Source organism: Saccopteryx bilineata, chromosome 4 (assembly GCF_036850765.1).
Source record: "Saccopteryx bilineata isolate mSacBil1 chromosome 4, mSacBil1_pri_phased_curated, whole genome shotgun sequence".
NCBI classification, from domain to species: Eukaryota; Metazoa; Chordata; class Mammalia; order Chiroptera; family Emballonuridae; genus Saccopteryx; species Saccopteryx bilineata.
Genome location: NC_089493.1, coordinates 263,743,045 through 263,760,026, shown reverse-complemented (window position 1 = coordinate 263,760,026; position 16,982 = coordinate 263,743,045).

Sequence of the window (16,982 nt, the reverse complement as noted above, 5' to 3'; positions counted from 1 at the left end):
TAACACATTTGACCAGTTTGTGAAGCATTAAAATACTTGTTTTTGAAAAGTTTTGTTGCTGATTTTCAGAGGTGTCTCTGTGGGACTAGGGCTATGTGGTCAAACCCCAAGGCTGACCAAGATGCTGTAAGCAAAGCACAAAATTTGAGCTATGGTGCTGGAGACACAGGCATGAATGGACTCCTGGTGTAAGGGACACCAGGCTCCTGAGAAGTTAGATCCTGATCCAACTTCAGGCTCCCTGATTCCTTCCCATTCACCCTTTCAAATTCATTTCCCTCTGCTGCCCAAACTTTCTTCGGCTCCACCAACAGGCCTCTTTGCCTAAGGCTTTCCTACCTCCAGGCCTTTGCTCAAGATATTTCCTGCACCAGGAATGCCCTCTCCATCTCCCTTTCTCTTTCTTTCTGCCTATAAAAAGTCTACCCACCATTTACTGCTTTGCTCCTTTCTCTCCTCCCACCAGGAAACCACATATGATCAGGAAATGACTTCTCTCACTCCTGAACTTATTTTCTTTTATTTTTTTTAGGGAGAGAGACAGAAAGACATGAGAAGCATCAACTCATAGTTGCATCACTTTAGCTGTTCACTGATTGCTTCTCACACATGCCTTGACAGATGGGGATGAGCAGCTCGGGCCGAGCCAGTTACCCCTTGCTCAAGCCAATGACCTTAGATCCAAGCCAACAACCATAGATGGGATCATGTCAATGATTCCATGCTTAAGCTGGCAACCACATACTCAAGCTGGTGAGCCTAGGCTCAAGCTGGTAACCTCAGGGTTTCCAACCTGGGACCTCAGCATCCCAGATCAATGCTCTAGCCACCACCAGTCAGGCTCCCACTCCTGAAATGTAATGGTGCTTACTATTGTTCTCTCTTCCAAGGCACTTAATTATCATTTAGTGACAATTTTATAGCCTAAGCTGGGTCCATGGCCAGGGGAGACCCCACCTAGTTCAGAGTGGATATAGTCAAGATAAGACTGCTGAAGCCCTCTTGCTGCTGTCTAAAACAGCCCCACCTTCATGCTGTGATTCAGCCTTACCTTGCTGTAGGCTGTTCACGTACAACTAAGACCCAGAGGTGGCTCCAGAAATAAATATTATCCCAACCAAAGTTTGAAATGGACAAAAGAGCTGCTGGTGAGGGGATAGTGGCAGAGGTGGGAAGACTGGGGACTGAAGATGGTGAGGTTGGCCCGATCATTATTTACATCCACCATTGGGCCCCTTCACAGCACCTCACTCCACTGACGAGGTAATATTACAGTGAGGTTCATGTGAGAACAGTGAGGAGCACTGGGCTCTCTCCAAGGTCTCACCATTGTTACAGGGGCTTGGGGGAAGATATGAATCCAGGAAAGTAAAGGCTGGGACCATCCCCCAAATGTCAAGGCCTAGGAACATAGTGTTGAAATAAGGTCAGGAATAGGTCACTGTTTCTCTCCACAGTAGTGAGTCAAGGCTGGTTGGGAATGTTAGACCAGTGTGCTCATCATCCTCTACTGTGTCATGATCTGAATTATGGTTGCAGTTGTCATTGAAGGTGTGAGGTGGTGAGAGTCAAGGTGCTAACCAGAGTTGTCTCTGAAGTCATGATGGGTGGGGTAGAGCACTATCGATTTGCATATAATAGCTGGTACTAAGTGGAAGCCAGTGATGGTTAGTATATCAGCCAGGAGATGTCACGTTATATTGAGATAACAAACAATCTTAAGGCTCAGTGGCTTATAACAGCAGAGTTATAAGTTATAAGTACAGAGAAACAGTACTATTTCTCACTCATAGTACTTGCCCATCTCAACATCTGGGCAGTCCTTCACTTGAGTTACCAGGTTGATGAAGCAGCCTCTATCTGGGACACTACCAGTCATGCAGTATGTTTATTTTGTTTTATTGTGGCAGTGGGAAATGACAGATGGCAAAACCATAAGCTGACAGTTTAAAATTTTTTTCCAGAGATGACATGCATCCCTTCCAACCACGTTTTGTTGTCCAAAGCAAGTCACATGGTTGTACCTGAGTTTGAAAAGACAGGGATATAAAATCCTTCATCAGGGAGGGGCACCACAGGTCTGACGCCAAGCCTGATATCAGTGGGGAGGGAAGGTACAATCCACCGGAGGGAGGGAAAGCAAATAATGTTGAACAATAATAAAACCTACCATAGCTGGGATCCTGCCAGTAGTTATGGTTTATGGTAATCAAGAGCCATCAATGACATCAGAAGACAGAATCAAACCCCTGGTGGATTTTTATGTGCTTGTCAAACAAAGCTAATGGAGATGGTCCCTCTCATAATAGAATTAGGAAAATCAGATGGGGTGCTAGTGGGTTCAACCCCAATCCCAGTAGTCAAAAATGTCAGAAAACTACCCACAGTGAAGGAGGGGAAATCCTAATACTGGAGAAATGGTACACTGCTGTAATATTAGAAAACGGGCAGTGGGCAGAGCTGAGGAGATTTGGCAACATGCTCAATTCGTAGCTGCAGCACTTTAATTTTCATTGACTGCTTCTCATATGTGCCTTGACCTGGGTGGGAGGTGGAGGGTTGAGGAGCTCCAGCCAAGACAGTGACCCCTTGCTCAAGCCAGCAACCTTGGGCTCAAGCCAGCAACCTTGGGCTTTAAGCCAGCGACCTTAGGCTGTGATGTTCAATTTCTTAAGCTGGGTAGTGAGTACATAAATGTTATTTTATTATTCTTCTTTAATCATGTGTGATTTTCCACACCTTCTCTGAATATTTCTCAAAAAAATAATTTAATAGAATCAATAGTAACATAACACAGTCTAAATAATCAAATACTCAAGCTATTTTTTTAAATAAAATATAAAAGAAGGATGCTCACTATTTCCATTACCATTTCAACATTGTTTTAGGAATTTTAGCTAATATAATAAGGCAAAAATAAATAGTTGGCATAAACAATAAAAAAAGTTAAATGCTCCCCTTTTTTGCTGATGAAATTGTATAATTAGAAAATTCAAAGTTGCCCTGGCTAGACCTGACCTGTGATGGCGCAGTGGATAAAACACCAGCCTGGAATGCTGAGGTTGCCGGTTCGAACCCTGGACTTGCCTGGTCAAGGCACATATGGGAGTTGATGCTTCCTGCTCCTCCCTCTCCCTTCCCTCCCTCTCTTTCTCTCTCTTCTATAAAATAAATAAATAAAATCTTTTTTAAAAAAACCCCAAAAACAAAGTTGCCCTAGCTGGATATCTTGGTTGGTTACAGCATCATCCAGAAGCAAAGAGGTTGTCGGTTCAATCCTGGGTCAGTGCACATAAAGGAACAGATTGATGTTCCTGTCTCTCTCTCTTCCTCTCTCTAAAATCAATATAAATAAATAAACATTAAAAATTTTCCAAAAAGAAAGAAAATTCAAAGTTGCTAGTGGGGAAAATGTTACTATATGAATGCGAGACTTTAATAAGGTGACTGGATATAATATAAAGTAATTTTCTTCATTCTAGAAATCACCAGCTAGAAATGAAAATCAAAAGAAATGTTCCATTCATAATAGAAACACAAATGGGAAAATATTTAGGGACAAATTCAACAAAAAATAGTATATCTTATGTGAGGAATCTGTAAGATTTTATTATTCAAGGTCATAAAGCAAGAGCTAAACAAATGGAAAAGATCTATCAAGTTCTTAGGTATAAAGATTTTTGTAACAAAAATATGTCAAGTTCCCTAAAATTAATGTATACATGTAATGCAATTTTAATTTAGATCACAGCAGGGCTAAATATTTTTAAATGGATACAATTACCTTAAATTTCATGTATATGAATAATGTCTAAGAATATACTAGAAAACAGAAAAAGAAATTGAAGTGCTTGCCTTGTCATATACTAAAACATAATATAAAACTACTGTAATCCCAACAATATGGTGTTGTCATAAGAATAAGCAATTATGCCTGACCTGTGGTGACACAATGGGTAAAGCATGGACCTTGAATGCTGAGGTTGCTGGTTCAAAACCTCGTGCTTGTCTGGTCAAGGCATGTATGGGAGTTGATGCTTTCTGCTCCTCCCTCCCTTCTCTCTCTCTCTCTTTCTCTCTGTCTCCTCTCTCTAAAATGAATAAATAAAATCTAAAAAAATGTTTAAAAAAAAGAATAAGCAATTGACCCATGAATCATGAAAAAGTCAGAAATATAGCCAATTATTTCAATATACAACAAAAATAAAATTCAGATGAATGGTTTATTTAAAAACACAACTGAGGCCTGGTGACGTCACGGAAATGGTGCCGTGAGCAGCACGTCTGACAGATCTCCCCAAAATCTCAACAAATTTATCAACTAGAAACAGAAAAATTTATCCTCGGAGCATTCCGGAGTTCCACACACACTGAAAGCGAAAGGACTGTTATCACTTGAATCTGAGAGAAAGGTCGGAGCTGAGGGTGTGGAAGAAGCTAACTACCGCGCAGACGTTCATTCAAGCCGAGGAGGGAGTAGCCTGTGGTGAGTCAACCCACGCTGCAACTGCCCGCCCACACTCTGCGAGCAGCCGCCAGCGTGCCATGAGAAACAGCCCGCGCGCCCCATGCCCCGGCCCGGTTGCAGAGCGAGCTCCCTTGCACCGCGAGCATCCCCAGCGGCTGCACACTGAGAGTGAGAGTCCCAAGCCACCGGAGTGCCCCATTCGCTCACGTGCCCTGAACGTCCCACTCGCCCACACGCCCAGAGTGCCCCATTCTCTTGCACGCCCAGTGCACCCCAGCCGCCAGCGGCAAGGCAAGCGGGAAGGGCGCCAAAGCTATCTTCCCTACTCCGGAGATTCTCTCCGTGGGCAGGGCACCTCACCCAGCCATTCAAGCTAACAATCAAGCATTGGGGGAGGGGCGTGCGGGCAGCTTGAAATACTTTCTGGAGCACAGCTGCGGATCCAATCACTGAAATTAGCTTAACCCACGAAATCTGCGCACCCACGGGGCTCCAATTGATAAGATCTCTCTCAGTTCAGCGATCCAAGACAAGAGGCGTGATATTTTTTAGTGCCTCTCGCTAAAGGGGCGGGGGCAACTTCTGATTGACAGAGCCTTCATATTCAGGGATATACGCTAACAAGAGGGACTTGGCAGATGTTAAGATCTATACAGCAAGCAGTGACTAGTGCCTCTTCTTCCCAGCCAAAACAGGCTACAAAGTGTGGAAAGCCTGGGTTGAGTGGTCCAACTGAATGCTAGGCGCTGAACAGTCACCTTGACAACAATTGACTCCCAGCCCCGCCTGATTACGCTGGAGGCTCTGACTGCCAGAGCCTTACCCAGAGCCTTGCGCTGAGTGGGGATAGAGTGGAGATTTCCCAGCTCTTTGAGCCTTTTACTCCCCAGGCAGAAGCAGTGGCAGCCTCATAGCTAGATCACCAGGCTGCTAATTCAGTAAGGGGAGACTAGGAGAGAGACTCCGGGAAAGCAAACTCTCTCATTGTTGGACCCTGCAAACGCCAACAAGCCTTGACTACCAACGAGACTAAAGCCAATTATATGACATTGCCATAGAATCCCATCAACTGCAAATCCCTACCTAAGGGTGACACAGGGGCAGAGCCTGGGGTACAGAGTCACCGACCAGAAAGAGGGAGAGAAAAGAAAAAGGAAGAAGTTAACCTCTCAAAATCAAGAAAAATCCACAGACTTTATAACTTGTTCCACTATTTTTTCATTGTTGTTGTTTCTTCTATCTTATTGCCTTTATTATTATTACTTCTATTTCCTCCACCTCGGTCCTTTTATTCTCTGCCCATCTTATGCTTCCCTTTTCTTGAACTACACTACCCATGAGTGTTACATTTTATTTCTTTTCTTCATCCTTACTCTCCTTTAGGGTTACACTCCAAAACCCTTAACTCTCACTCTTTCCCCTTTTGTTTTTTTTCTTCCTTTGTTTTTCTCTTTTTCTTATTTTTTCCTTTCTATTCGTTTCTTCTTTTCCTCCCATTCAATCCACAATCATGAACAAATTATTTAATTTGAGACTCAAGTTTTTTTTGTTTTTTTGCTTTTGTTTTTGGTTTTCTTTTGTGGCATTTTGGGTACTTTTTACTTTGCTTTTTAACTCATTAGCATTCCTCCCAACCCAAGGTCTCCATCGTATTTAGTCTTTGCTCCACTTAATACAACAGATTTTTACTTATTATTTTATTTTTTCTTCTTAATTATTTTTTTTCTCCTTTTTTCTGTTTCCCTCTTATCCCTCTCATTATATCTCTTAGTCGACCATCACTTACAAGCAAATCATTTTATACTTGTCTAAGATTTTCTCCTTTTTTTGCATTTAGTAGGTCCCTACTCCCTTTTTTGCCCCTTGAATTCTTCACCCCAAATCAGGCCCTCCGTTATAGGCAATTTTTGTTCCATTTAGCATAATATAATTCACAGGTCATCACGATATTTCCCTAAGGAGGGGAGAGGAGGGGAAGAGAAGAAAGAAAAAAGGAGGAAATAATAAATTATTACTGTGTTTTTTTGTGTGGGGTGTTTTTCTTTTTTCCTTTTTTTTTTTCTTTTTCTTTTTTCTTTTTTCTTTTTTTTTTAACTTTTTATTCTTTATTAATTCTAATTAGTGCTATCAACAAGACCACCCTCAGATGCCAATAAGAAAAAGGAAATAGAATATTATGGATACAAAAGATAGAGAGGTAGCACAAATAGATGTGGAAAAACCTATGGAGAAAAGATTTAACATATTGGAAACCTTGGAGCTAAATGACAGAGAATTTAAAATAGAAATCCTAAAAATACTCAGAGATGTACAAGAAAACACAGAAAGGCAATTTAGGGAAATCAGAAAACAACTCAACGATCACAAAGAATATATTACCAAGGAAATTGAAACTATAAAAACAAATCAAACAAATGAAAAATTCAATTCACGAGCTGAAAAACGAGATAACAAGCTTAGCTAATAGAACAGCCCAGATAGAAGATAGGATTAGTGAAATAGAAGACAAGCAACTTGAGGCACAACAGAGAGAAGAAGAAAGAGACTCAAAAATAATAAAAAATGAGAAAGCCCTACAGGAATTGTCTGACTCCATCAGAAAGAATAACATAAGAATAATAGGTATATCAGAGGGAGAAGAGAAAGAAAATGGAATGGAGAATATACTCAAACAAATAATAGATGAGAACTTCCCAAGCCTGTGGAAAGAATTAAAGCCTCAAATTCAAGAAGCAAACAGAACACCGAGTTTTCTTAACCCCAACAAACCCACTCCAAGGCACATCATAATGAAGATGACACAAGCCAATAACAAAGAAAAAATTCTCAAGGCAGCCAGGGAAAAGAAGAATACAACATATAAAGGAAGGCCTATTAGATTATCATCAGATTTCTCAGCAGAAACTCTACAAGCTAGAAGAGAGTGGACCCCAATATTTAAAGCCCTGAAAGAGAGAAACTTTCAGCCAAGAATACTATACCCATCAAAGCTATCCTTCAAGTACGAAGGAGATATAAAAACATTCACAAATACAGAAAAGATGAGAGAATTTATCATCAGAAAGCCCCCACTCCAGGAAATACTAAAGGGGGTTTTCCAACCAGATTCAAAGAACAAAACAAAACAAAACCACAAGTAACAGCTCCACCAAGAACACAATAAAACCAAATTTATACTGTGACAACAAAAGAAAAAAAGGGGAGAGAGGATGGAGATTAACAGTAGCAAAGGACGATGAAGCACAGAAATACTCATAAGATAGGGTACTACAATGAATATGGTAGGTACCCTTTTCATTACTTAATGGTAACCACCCTTGAAAAAACCACCACAAAAACACTTGACTTAAAAAAGGTAGCAACAGAGGAAAGAAGTATGGAATACAAACAAACAAAAACAAATGATAGAAAAACAAAAGAGAAGAATCAAACAAGATACAAAACTAACAGAAAGCAATTTATAAAATGGCAATAGGGAACCCACAAGTGTCAATAATTACACTAAATGTAAATGGATTAAACTTACCAATAAAAAGACACAGAGTAGCAGAATGGATTAAAAAAGAAAATCCAACTGTATGCTGCCTACAAGAAACACATCTAAACAACAAGGATAAAAACAAATTCAGAGTGAAAGGTTGGAAAACAATACTCCAAGCAAACAACACCCAAAAAAAAGCAGGTGTAGCAATACTCATATCTAATAATGCTGACTACAAGACAGAAAAAGTACTCAGAGACAAAAATGGTCATTTCATAATGATTAAGGGGACACTGAATCAAGAAGACATAACAATCCTTAATATATATGCACCAAACCAAGGAGCACCAAAATATATAAGACAGCTACTTATTGACCTTAGAACAAAAACTGACAAAAATACAATCATACTTAGAGACCTCAATACACCGCTGACAGCTCTAGATCGGTCATCCAAACAGAGAATCAATAAAGATATATTGGCCTTAAACGAAATACTAGAACACCTGGATATGATAGACATCTACAGGACACTTCATCCCAAAGCGACAGAGTATACATTTTTCTCTAGTGTACATGGAACATTCTCAAGAATTGACCATATGTTGGGCCACAAAGACAATATCAGCAAATTTAGAAAAAATGAAATTATACCAAGCATATTCTCTGATCATAAAGCCTTGAAACTAGAATTCAACTGCAAAAAAGAGGGGGGAAAACCCACAAAAATGTGGAAACTAAACAACATACTTCTAAAAAATGAATGGGTCAAAGAAGAAATAAGCGCAGAGATCAAAAGATATATACAGACAAATGAAAATGACAATATGACATATCAGAATCTCTGGGATGCAGCAAAAGCTGTAATAAGAGGAAAGTTCATATCACTTCAGGCCTATATGAACAAACAAGAGAGAGCCCAAGTGAACCCCTTAACTTCATACCTTAAGGAACTAGAAAAAGAAGAACAAAGACAACCCAAAACCAGCCGAAGAAAGGAGATAATAAAAATCAGAGCAGAAATAAATGAAATAGAGAACAGAAAAACTATAGAAAATATCAATAAAACAAAGAGCTGGTTCTTTGAAAAGATCAACAAAATTGACAAACCCTTGGCAAGACTCACCAAGGAAAAAAGGCACAGGACTCAAATAAATAAAATCCAAAATGAAAGAGGAGAAATCACCACAGACATCATAGATATACAAAGAATTATTGTAGAATACTATGAAAAACTATATGCCACCAAATACAACAATCTAGAAGAAATGGATAAATTCCTAGAACAATACAACCTTCCTAGACTGAGTCATGAAGAAGCAGAAAGCCTAAACAGATCAATCAGCAGGGAGGAAATAGAAAAAACTATTAAAAACCTCCCCCAAAATAAAAGTCCAGGCCCAGATGGTTATACTAGTGAATTCTACCAAACATTCAAAGAAGACTTGGTTCCTGTTCTACTCAAAGTCTTCCAAAAAATTGAAGAAGAAGCAATACTTCCAAACACATTTTATGAGGCCAATATAACCCTCATACCGAAACCTGGCAAGGATGGCACAAAGAAAGAAAACTACAGACCAATATCTCTAATGAATACAGATGCTAAAATACTAAACAAAATACTGGCAAATCGAATACAACAACATATTAAAAAAATAATACATCATGATCAAGTGGGATTCATCCCAGAATCTCAAGGATGGTTCAACATACGCAAAACGGTTAACGTAATACACCATATCAACAAAACAAAGAACAAAAACCACATGATCTTATCAATAGATGCAGAAAAGGCTTTTGATAAAATACAACACAATTTTATGTTTAAGACTCTCAACAAAATGGGTATAGAAGGAAAATATCTCAACATGATAAAGGCCATATATGATAAACCATCAGCCAACATCATATTAAATGGCATAAAACTGAGGACTTTCCACCTTAAATCAGGAACAAGACAGGGTTGTCCACTCTCTCCACTCTTATTTAATGTGGTGCTAGAAGTTCTGGCCAGAGCAATCAGATAAGACAAAGAAATAAAAGGCATCCATATCGGAAAAGAAGAAGTAAAGGTATCACTTTTTGCTGATGATATGATCGTATACATCGAAAACCCAAAGGACTCCACAAAAAGATTACTAGAAACAATAAACCAATACAGTAAGGTCGCAGGATACAAAATTAACATACAAAAGTCCATAGCCTTTCTATATGCCAACAATGAAATATTAGAAAATGAACTCAAAAAAATAATCCCCTTCACGATTGCAACAAAAAAAATAAAATACCTAGGAATAAACATAACAAAGAATGTAAAGGACCTATATAACAAAAACTACAAGGCATTGTTAAGAGAAATAGAAAAAGACACAATGAGATGGAAAAATATTCCTTGTTCTTGGATAGGAAGAATAAATATAATTAAAATGGCCATATTACCCAAAGCAATATATAAATTTAATGCAATTCCCATCAAAATTCCTATGACATTTTTTAAAGAAATGGATCAAAAAATCATCAGATTTATATGGAACTATAAAAAACCCCAAATAGCCAAAGCAATCCTAAGGAAAAAGAATGAAGCTGGGGGCATTACAATACCTGACTTTAAACTATATTATAGGGCCACGATAATCAAAACAGCATGGTATTGGCAGAAAAATAGACACTCAGACCAATGGAACAGAATAGAAAGCCCAGAAATAAAACCACATATATATTGTCAAATAATCTTTGATAAAGGGGCCAACAACACACAATGGAGAAAAGAAAGCCTCTTCAACAAATGGTGTTGGGAAAACTGGAAAGCCACATGCAAAAGAATGAAACTCGACTACAGCTTGTCCCCATGTACTAAAATTAATTCAAAATGGATCAAAGACCTAAATATAAGACCTGAAACAATAAAGTACATAGAAGAAGACATAGGTACTAAAGTCATGGACCTGGGTTTTAAAGAACATTTTATGAACTTGACTCCAAAGGCAAGAGAAGTGAAGGCAAAGATAAATCAATGGGACTACATCAGAATAAAAAGTTTTTGCTCAGCAAGAGAAACTGATATCAAAATAAACAGACAGCCAACTAAATGGAAAATGTTATTTTCAAACAACAGCCCAGATAAGGGCCTAATATCCAAAATTTACAAAGAACTCATAAAACTCAACAACAAACAAACAAACAATCCAATAAAAAAATGGGAAGAGGACATGAACAGATACTTCTCCCAGGAAGAAATACAAATGGCCAACAGATATATGAAAAGATGCTCAGCTTCATTAGTTATTAGAGAAATGCAAATCAAAACTACAATGAGATACCACCTCACCCCTGTTAGATTAGCTATTATCAACAAGACGGGTAATAGCAAATGTTGGAGAGGCTGCGGTGAAAAGGGAACTCTCATCCACTGTTGGTGGGACTGTAAAGTAGTACAACCATTATGGAGGAAAGTATGGTGGTTCCTCAAAAAACTGTAAATAGAACTACCTTATGACCCAGCAATCCCTCTACTGGGTATATACCCCAAAACCTCAGAAACATTGATATGTAAAGACACATGTAGCCCCATGTTCATTGCAGCACTGTTCACAGTGGCCAAGACATGGAAACAACCAAAAAGCCCTTCAATAGAAGACTGGATAAAGAAGATGTGGCACATATACACTATGGAATACTACTCAGCCATAAGAAATGATGACATCAGATCATTTACAGCAAAATGGTGGGATCTTGATAACATTATATGGAGTGAAATAAATAAATCAGAAAAAAACAAGAACTACATGATTCCATACATTGGTGGAACATAAAAACGAGACTAAGAGACATGGACAAAAGTGTGGTGGTTACCAGGGGTGGGGGGAGGGAGGATGCAGGAAGGAAGGAGGGAGAGAGTTAGGGGGAGGGGGAGGGGCACAGAGAAAACTAGATAGAGGGTGACGGAGGACAATCTGACTCTGGGTGAGGGGTATGCAACATAATTTAATGACAAGATAACCTAGACATGTTTTCTTTGAATATATGTACCCTGATTTATTAATGTCATCCAATTAACATTAATAAAAATTTATTTTTTTAAAAAAAAGAGAATGCCTGTGTGCTGCTCAGTTAAAATAAATTAAAAAAAAAAAAAAAAAAACCACAACTGACCCTCCAAATAGCAGAAAATAAAGTTAGATCTTATATTACAACATTAAATTTTAAAGCGAACTAAATCAAAGACATAAAAAAAAACTTGCTTGACTAGTGCTGGTGCAGTGGATAGAGCATCAACGTGGGATGCTGAGGTCCGATGTTCAAAACCCGAGGTCACCAGCTTGAGCACGGGCTCACCAGCTAGAGCGGGTAATCATCAACATAATCCCATGGTCACGGGCTTGATCCCAAATGTCGCTGGCTTGAGCCCAAGGTCACTGGCTTGAGCAAGGGGTCACTGGCTCAGCTGGAGTCCCCCACTTAAGGGACATAGCAACTGTGAGCTGATGCTTCTTATCTTTCTCCTTTCCTGTCCATCTCTCTCTTTCAAAAAAAAAAAAGAAGAAAAATAAAAAACTAAAAATTCTAGAGGAAACTTTATAAGACTATGTGTATAACTTTGGAGCTAAGGAAACTATTTTTTTTTAATTTATTGTGTTTACATAGATTCTAGTGTTGCCCCGACTGCATCCCCCTCCCCTGTATTCCCCTCAACATCTCCATTGTCCCCACTCCCACAGCTCCCTCCCCCCTTCCCTTCAGGTTTAATTCCGTTCCTCAGTTCACATTGTTCCTCGGATTCCTCAAATGAGTGAAGTCATATGATATTTTTCTTTCTCTGCCTGGCTTATTTCACTCAACATAATAGTTTCCAGGTCCATCCATGTTGTTGCAAAAGGTAATATTTCCTTCTTTTTCATGGCCCCATAGTATTCCATTGCATATATGTACCACTGCTTTTCAATCCACTCGTCCACTGACGGATACTTGGGCTGTTTCCAGATCTTCGCTATTGTGAACAATGCTGCCATAAACATGAGGGTGCATTTCTTTTTTTGAATCAGTGATATGATGTTCTTGGGATATATTCCTAAAAGTGGGATGGCTGGGTCAAAAGGCAGTTTGATTTTTAATTTTTGAGGAATCTCCATACTATTTTCCACAGTGGCTGCACCAGTCTGCATTCCCACCAGCAGTGCAGGAGGGTTCCCCTTTCTCCACATCCTCGCCAGCACCTATCATGTGTTGTTTTGTTAATGAGCACCATTCTGACTGGTGTGAGGTGGTATCTCATTGTAGTTTTAATTTGCATTTCTCTAATAATTAGTGATGTTGAACATTTTTTCATCTGTCTATTGGCCATCTGTATGTCAAAATGTATAAAAGACTTAAATGTAAGTCATAAAACCATAAGCATCTTAGAAGAAAACATAGGCAGTAAGCTCTCTGACATCTCTCATAGCAATATTTTGCTGATTTATCTCTACGGGCAAGTGAAATAAAAGACAGGATAAACAAATGGGACTATATCAAACTAAAAAGCTTTTGTACATCTAAAGACAATATGAACAGAATAAAAAGACAAAGCACACAATGGGAGAACATATTCGACAATACGTCTGATAAGGGGTTAATAACCAAAGAACTTTATAAAGAACTTGTAAAACTCAACACCAGGAAGGCAAACAATCCAATCAAAAAATGGGCATAAGAAATGAATAGACACTTCTCCATAGGAAAGTATTTTAATCAAAATGAGAAACTCAAAAGCTATAAAAATAAAATTCTACATATCCTACTACAAAAAAAGTAATTTTTTGTGTAGCAAGAAAAGATGCCAAGCCTGACCAGGCAGTGGTGCAGTGGATAGAGCGTCATACTGGGATGCGGAGGACCCAGGTTCGAGACCCCGAGGTTACCAGCTTGAGCACAGGCTCATCTGGTTTGAGCAAAGCTCATCAGCTTGGACCCAAGGTCTCTGGCTTGAGCAAGTTCTGCTGAAGCCCCATGGTCAAGGCACATATGAGAAAGCAATCAATGAACAACTAAGGTGTCGCAATGAAAAACTGATGATTGATGCTTCTCATCTCTCTCTGTTCCTGTCTCTCTGACCCTATCTATCCCTCTTTCTGACTCTCTCTCTCTCTGTCGCTGTAAAAAAAGAAAAAAGAAAAAAAGAGAAAGATGCCAAAACAATAGAAAGTAGACAAAATAGATTGGGGGAAATTATTTGTGATGTGAATGACAGATACAGGGTTAATATCTGTAATATACAAAGAGCATTCACAAATTTATATTTAAAACAAATTGTTCAACTCTATCTTCATGGGCACTATATATTTAATGTCTCCAAAGATACTTTCAGGATTGACACTATTTTATTTTTGGTTATTTAAATTCCTGTAATATGTTTATTTTGTTTTGTTTTTATTTAGATATAATCGACATATAACATTATATTTGTTTCAGGTATACAGTATAATGATTCAATATATGTATATATTGTGAAATGATCACAATAAATCTAGTGAATATCCATTACCTCACATAGTTACAAACTATTTTGTGATGAGAATTTTTAAGAATTTTTACAGAGAAAGTTCTCTCTGTAACTTTCACGTGTACAATACAGTATACTTAACTGCAGTTACCATGCTGTACATTATATCCACAGGACTTATTTGTTTTATAACTGGAAGTTTGTACCTTTTGACCACCTTCATCCATTTGGCCCACCCTTCACTCACTACCTTTGGCAACCACCAATCTGTTCTCTGTATCAGTGAGTTTTGCTTTGTTTTGTTTAGATTCTTCATATAAGTTAGATCATATGGTATCTGTCTTTCTCTGTATGAGTTATTTCACTTAGAATAATGCCCTCAAGTTTCATTCATGTTTTTGCAAATGGCAACATCTCTTCTTTTATGGCTAAGATTCTATTGTGTATACATACATCACGTCCTTTTTTTTTTTTAACCATTAAAGTCTCCTAAGTATTTATTTTAAAATAAGTACAACCTTACATAAATTCTTTCATCAAATAGAAAATGAGGGCAACTTTAACAATATTTTGTGTTAGGCAACCATAAACTTGACACTAAAACCTGTCAAGAATAATAAAGGAGGCCCTGGCCAGTTGGCTCAGTGGCAGAGCACTGGCCTGGCATATGAAAGTCCTGGGTTCAATTCCCAGTCAGGGCACACAGGAGAAGCGACAATCTGCTTCTCCATCCCTCCCTCTTTCTCTCTCTCTCTCTTCTCCTCCCACAGCCATGGCTCGAATGGTTCGAGCAAGTTGGCCCTGGGCACTGAGGATGGCTCCATGGCCTCACCTCAGGTGTTGGAATGGCTCAGTTGCCAAGCAATGGAGCAGCAGCCCCAGATGGGCAGAGCATCACCCTGTAGGAGGCTTGCCAGGTGGATCCTGGTTGGGGCGCATGTGGGAGCCTGTCTATCTGCTTCCCCACCTCTCACTTAGTAAATAAAAAAAAGAATAATAAAGGAATATTATAGGATAATTATTTCCATAAGCATAGTGCAAAATTTTTTTGAAATTACCTAATATTATCCAGGGATATATAAAACTCATTATATAGAACAACCAACTGGGTTTATTCTATGATAGCACAGGTAATTAAATACTTAGAAATTAATAAATATTATCCATTACATTTTTATTAAATTTATTGGGGTGACATTGGTTCACAGTGCACAGGTTTCAAGTACACAACTCAACAAAACATCATCTGCGCACTGCACTGTGTGCCCATCACCAAAAGCAAAAGCTTTTTACATCCTACACCTCATTTTCTTTATCTATTCATCCACTGATTGACACTTAGGTTGTTTCCATGTCTTGCCTATTGTAAATAATGCTGCAATGAACATAAGGGTGCAGGCATCTTTTCAAGTTAGTGTTTTTTCTTTATCTGATAAATATCCAGAAGTAGAATTGCTGTATCACATGCTAGTTCTGTTTAATTTTTTTGAGGACCTCATATACTGTTTTCAGTAGTGGCTGCACCATTTACATTCCCACCAACAGTGCACAAGGGTTCCCTTTTCTCTATAGCCCCCAACACTTGTTATCTCTTATCTTTTTTATAACAGCCATTCTAACAGGTATGAAATCCAAATCTCATTATGATTTGGATTTGCATTTCCCTAATGATTAGGGATGTTGAGTACCTTTTCATGTACCTGTTGGCCATCTGTATGTCAATAGTGTGTTTATGACATAGAAATGTCAGGGGTAAATGTTAATCAATTTTTGAAACTTCTGTTTCCATGTAACTTTGTTCCATGTGAAATTTTTTCCATTGATGTTTCTCTCTCTCACTTCAGTAAAATATTTCCAAATAAAATCTAGCAATATATAAATATATCTTGAAGATATAATATATAACACATATGAAGATATGAGTAATAAATATGCACCAATTTACCAAGTATCAACATTTGTATAGCTAAACCTATACAAAATAGAAAAATAGAAAGAAACACATGGGTAATAAAAAGTTTTAATTCATTTCTTTCAGCCCAGGATAAATCAAATGGGACAAAAAAGAAATGAATGTAGAAACAGTTGCATATAATGTAAAAAGTCTAAATAACACTGTAAGGCAAAGCTAATAGATCTATACAATGAATTCTGTATCCTGAAAACAGAGAATAGATCTCTTTTGCAGGTGCCAATAGAACATTTACAAACTCTATCATGCATTAAAACCAAAAAGAAAACACATTTCTGCCCTGGCTGGATTGCTTAGTTGATAGACCGTCAGCCCAGCATGCAGATGTCCCGGGTTTGATCCCAGGGTCAGGGTATACATCAGAAGCGACCATCTGCTTCTCTCCCCCTCCCCCTTCTCTCTCTTTTCCCCTCTTGTAGCCAGTGGCTCTATTGGTTGGAGCACTGGTGTCAGGCTCTTAGGATTTGAGCATTGGTCCTAGATGGGGTTGAACTGGAGTGCATGCAGGAGTCTGTCTCACTATCTCCCCTCCTCTCACTTAAAAAAATAAAATACATGTCCAAAAGAAGAAATTATACAGTAT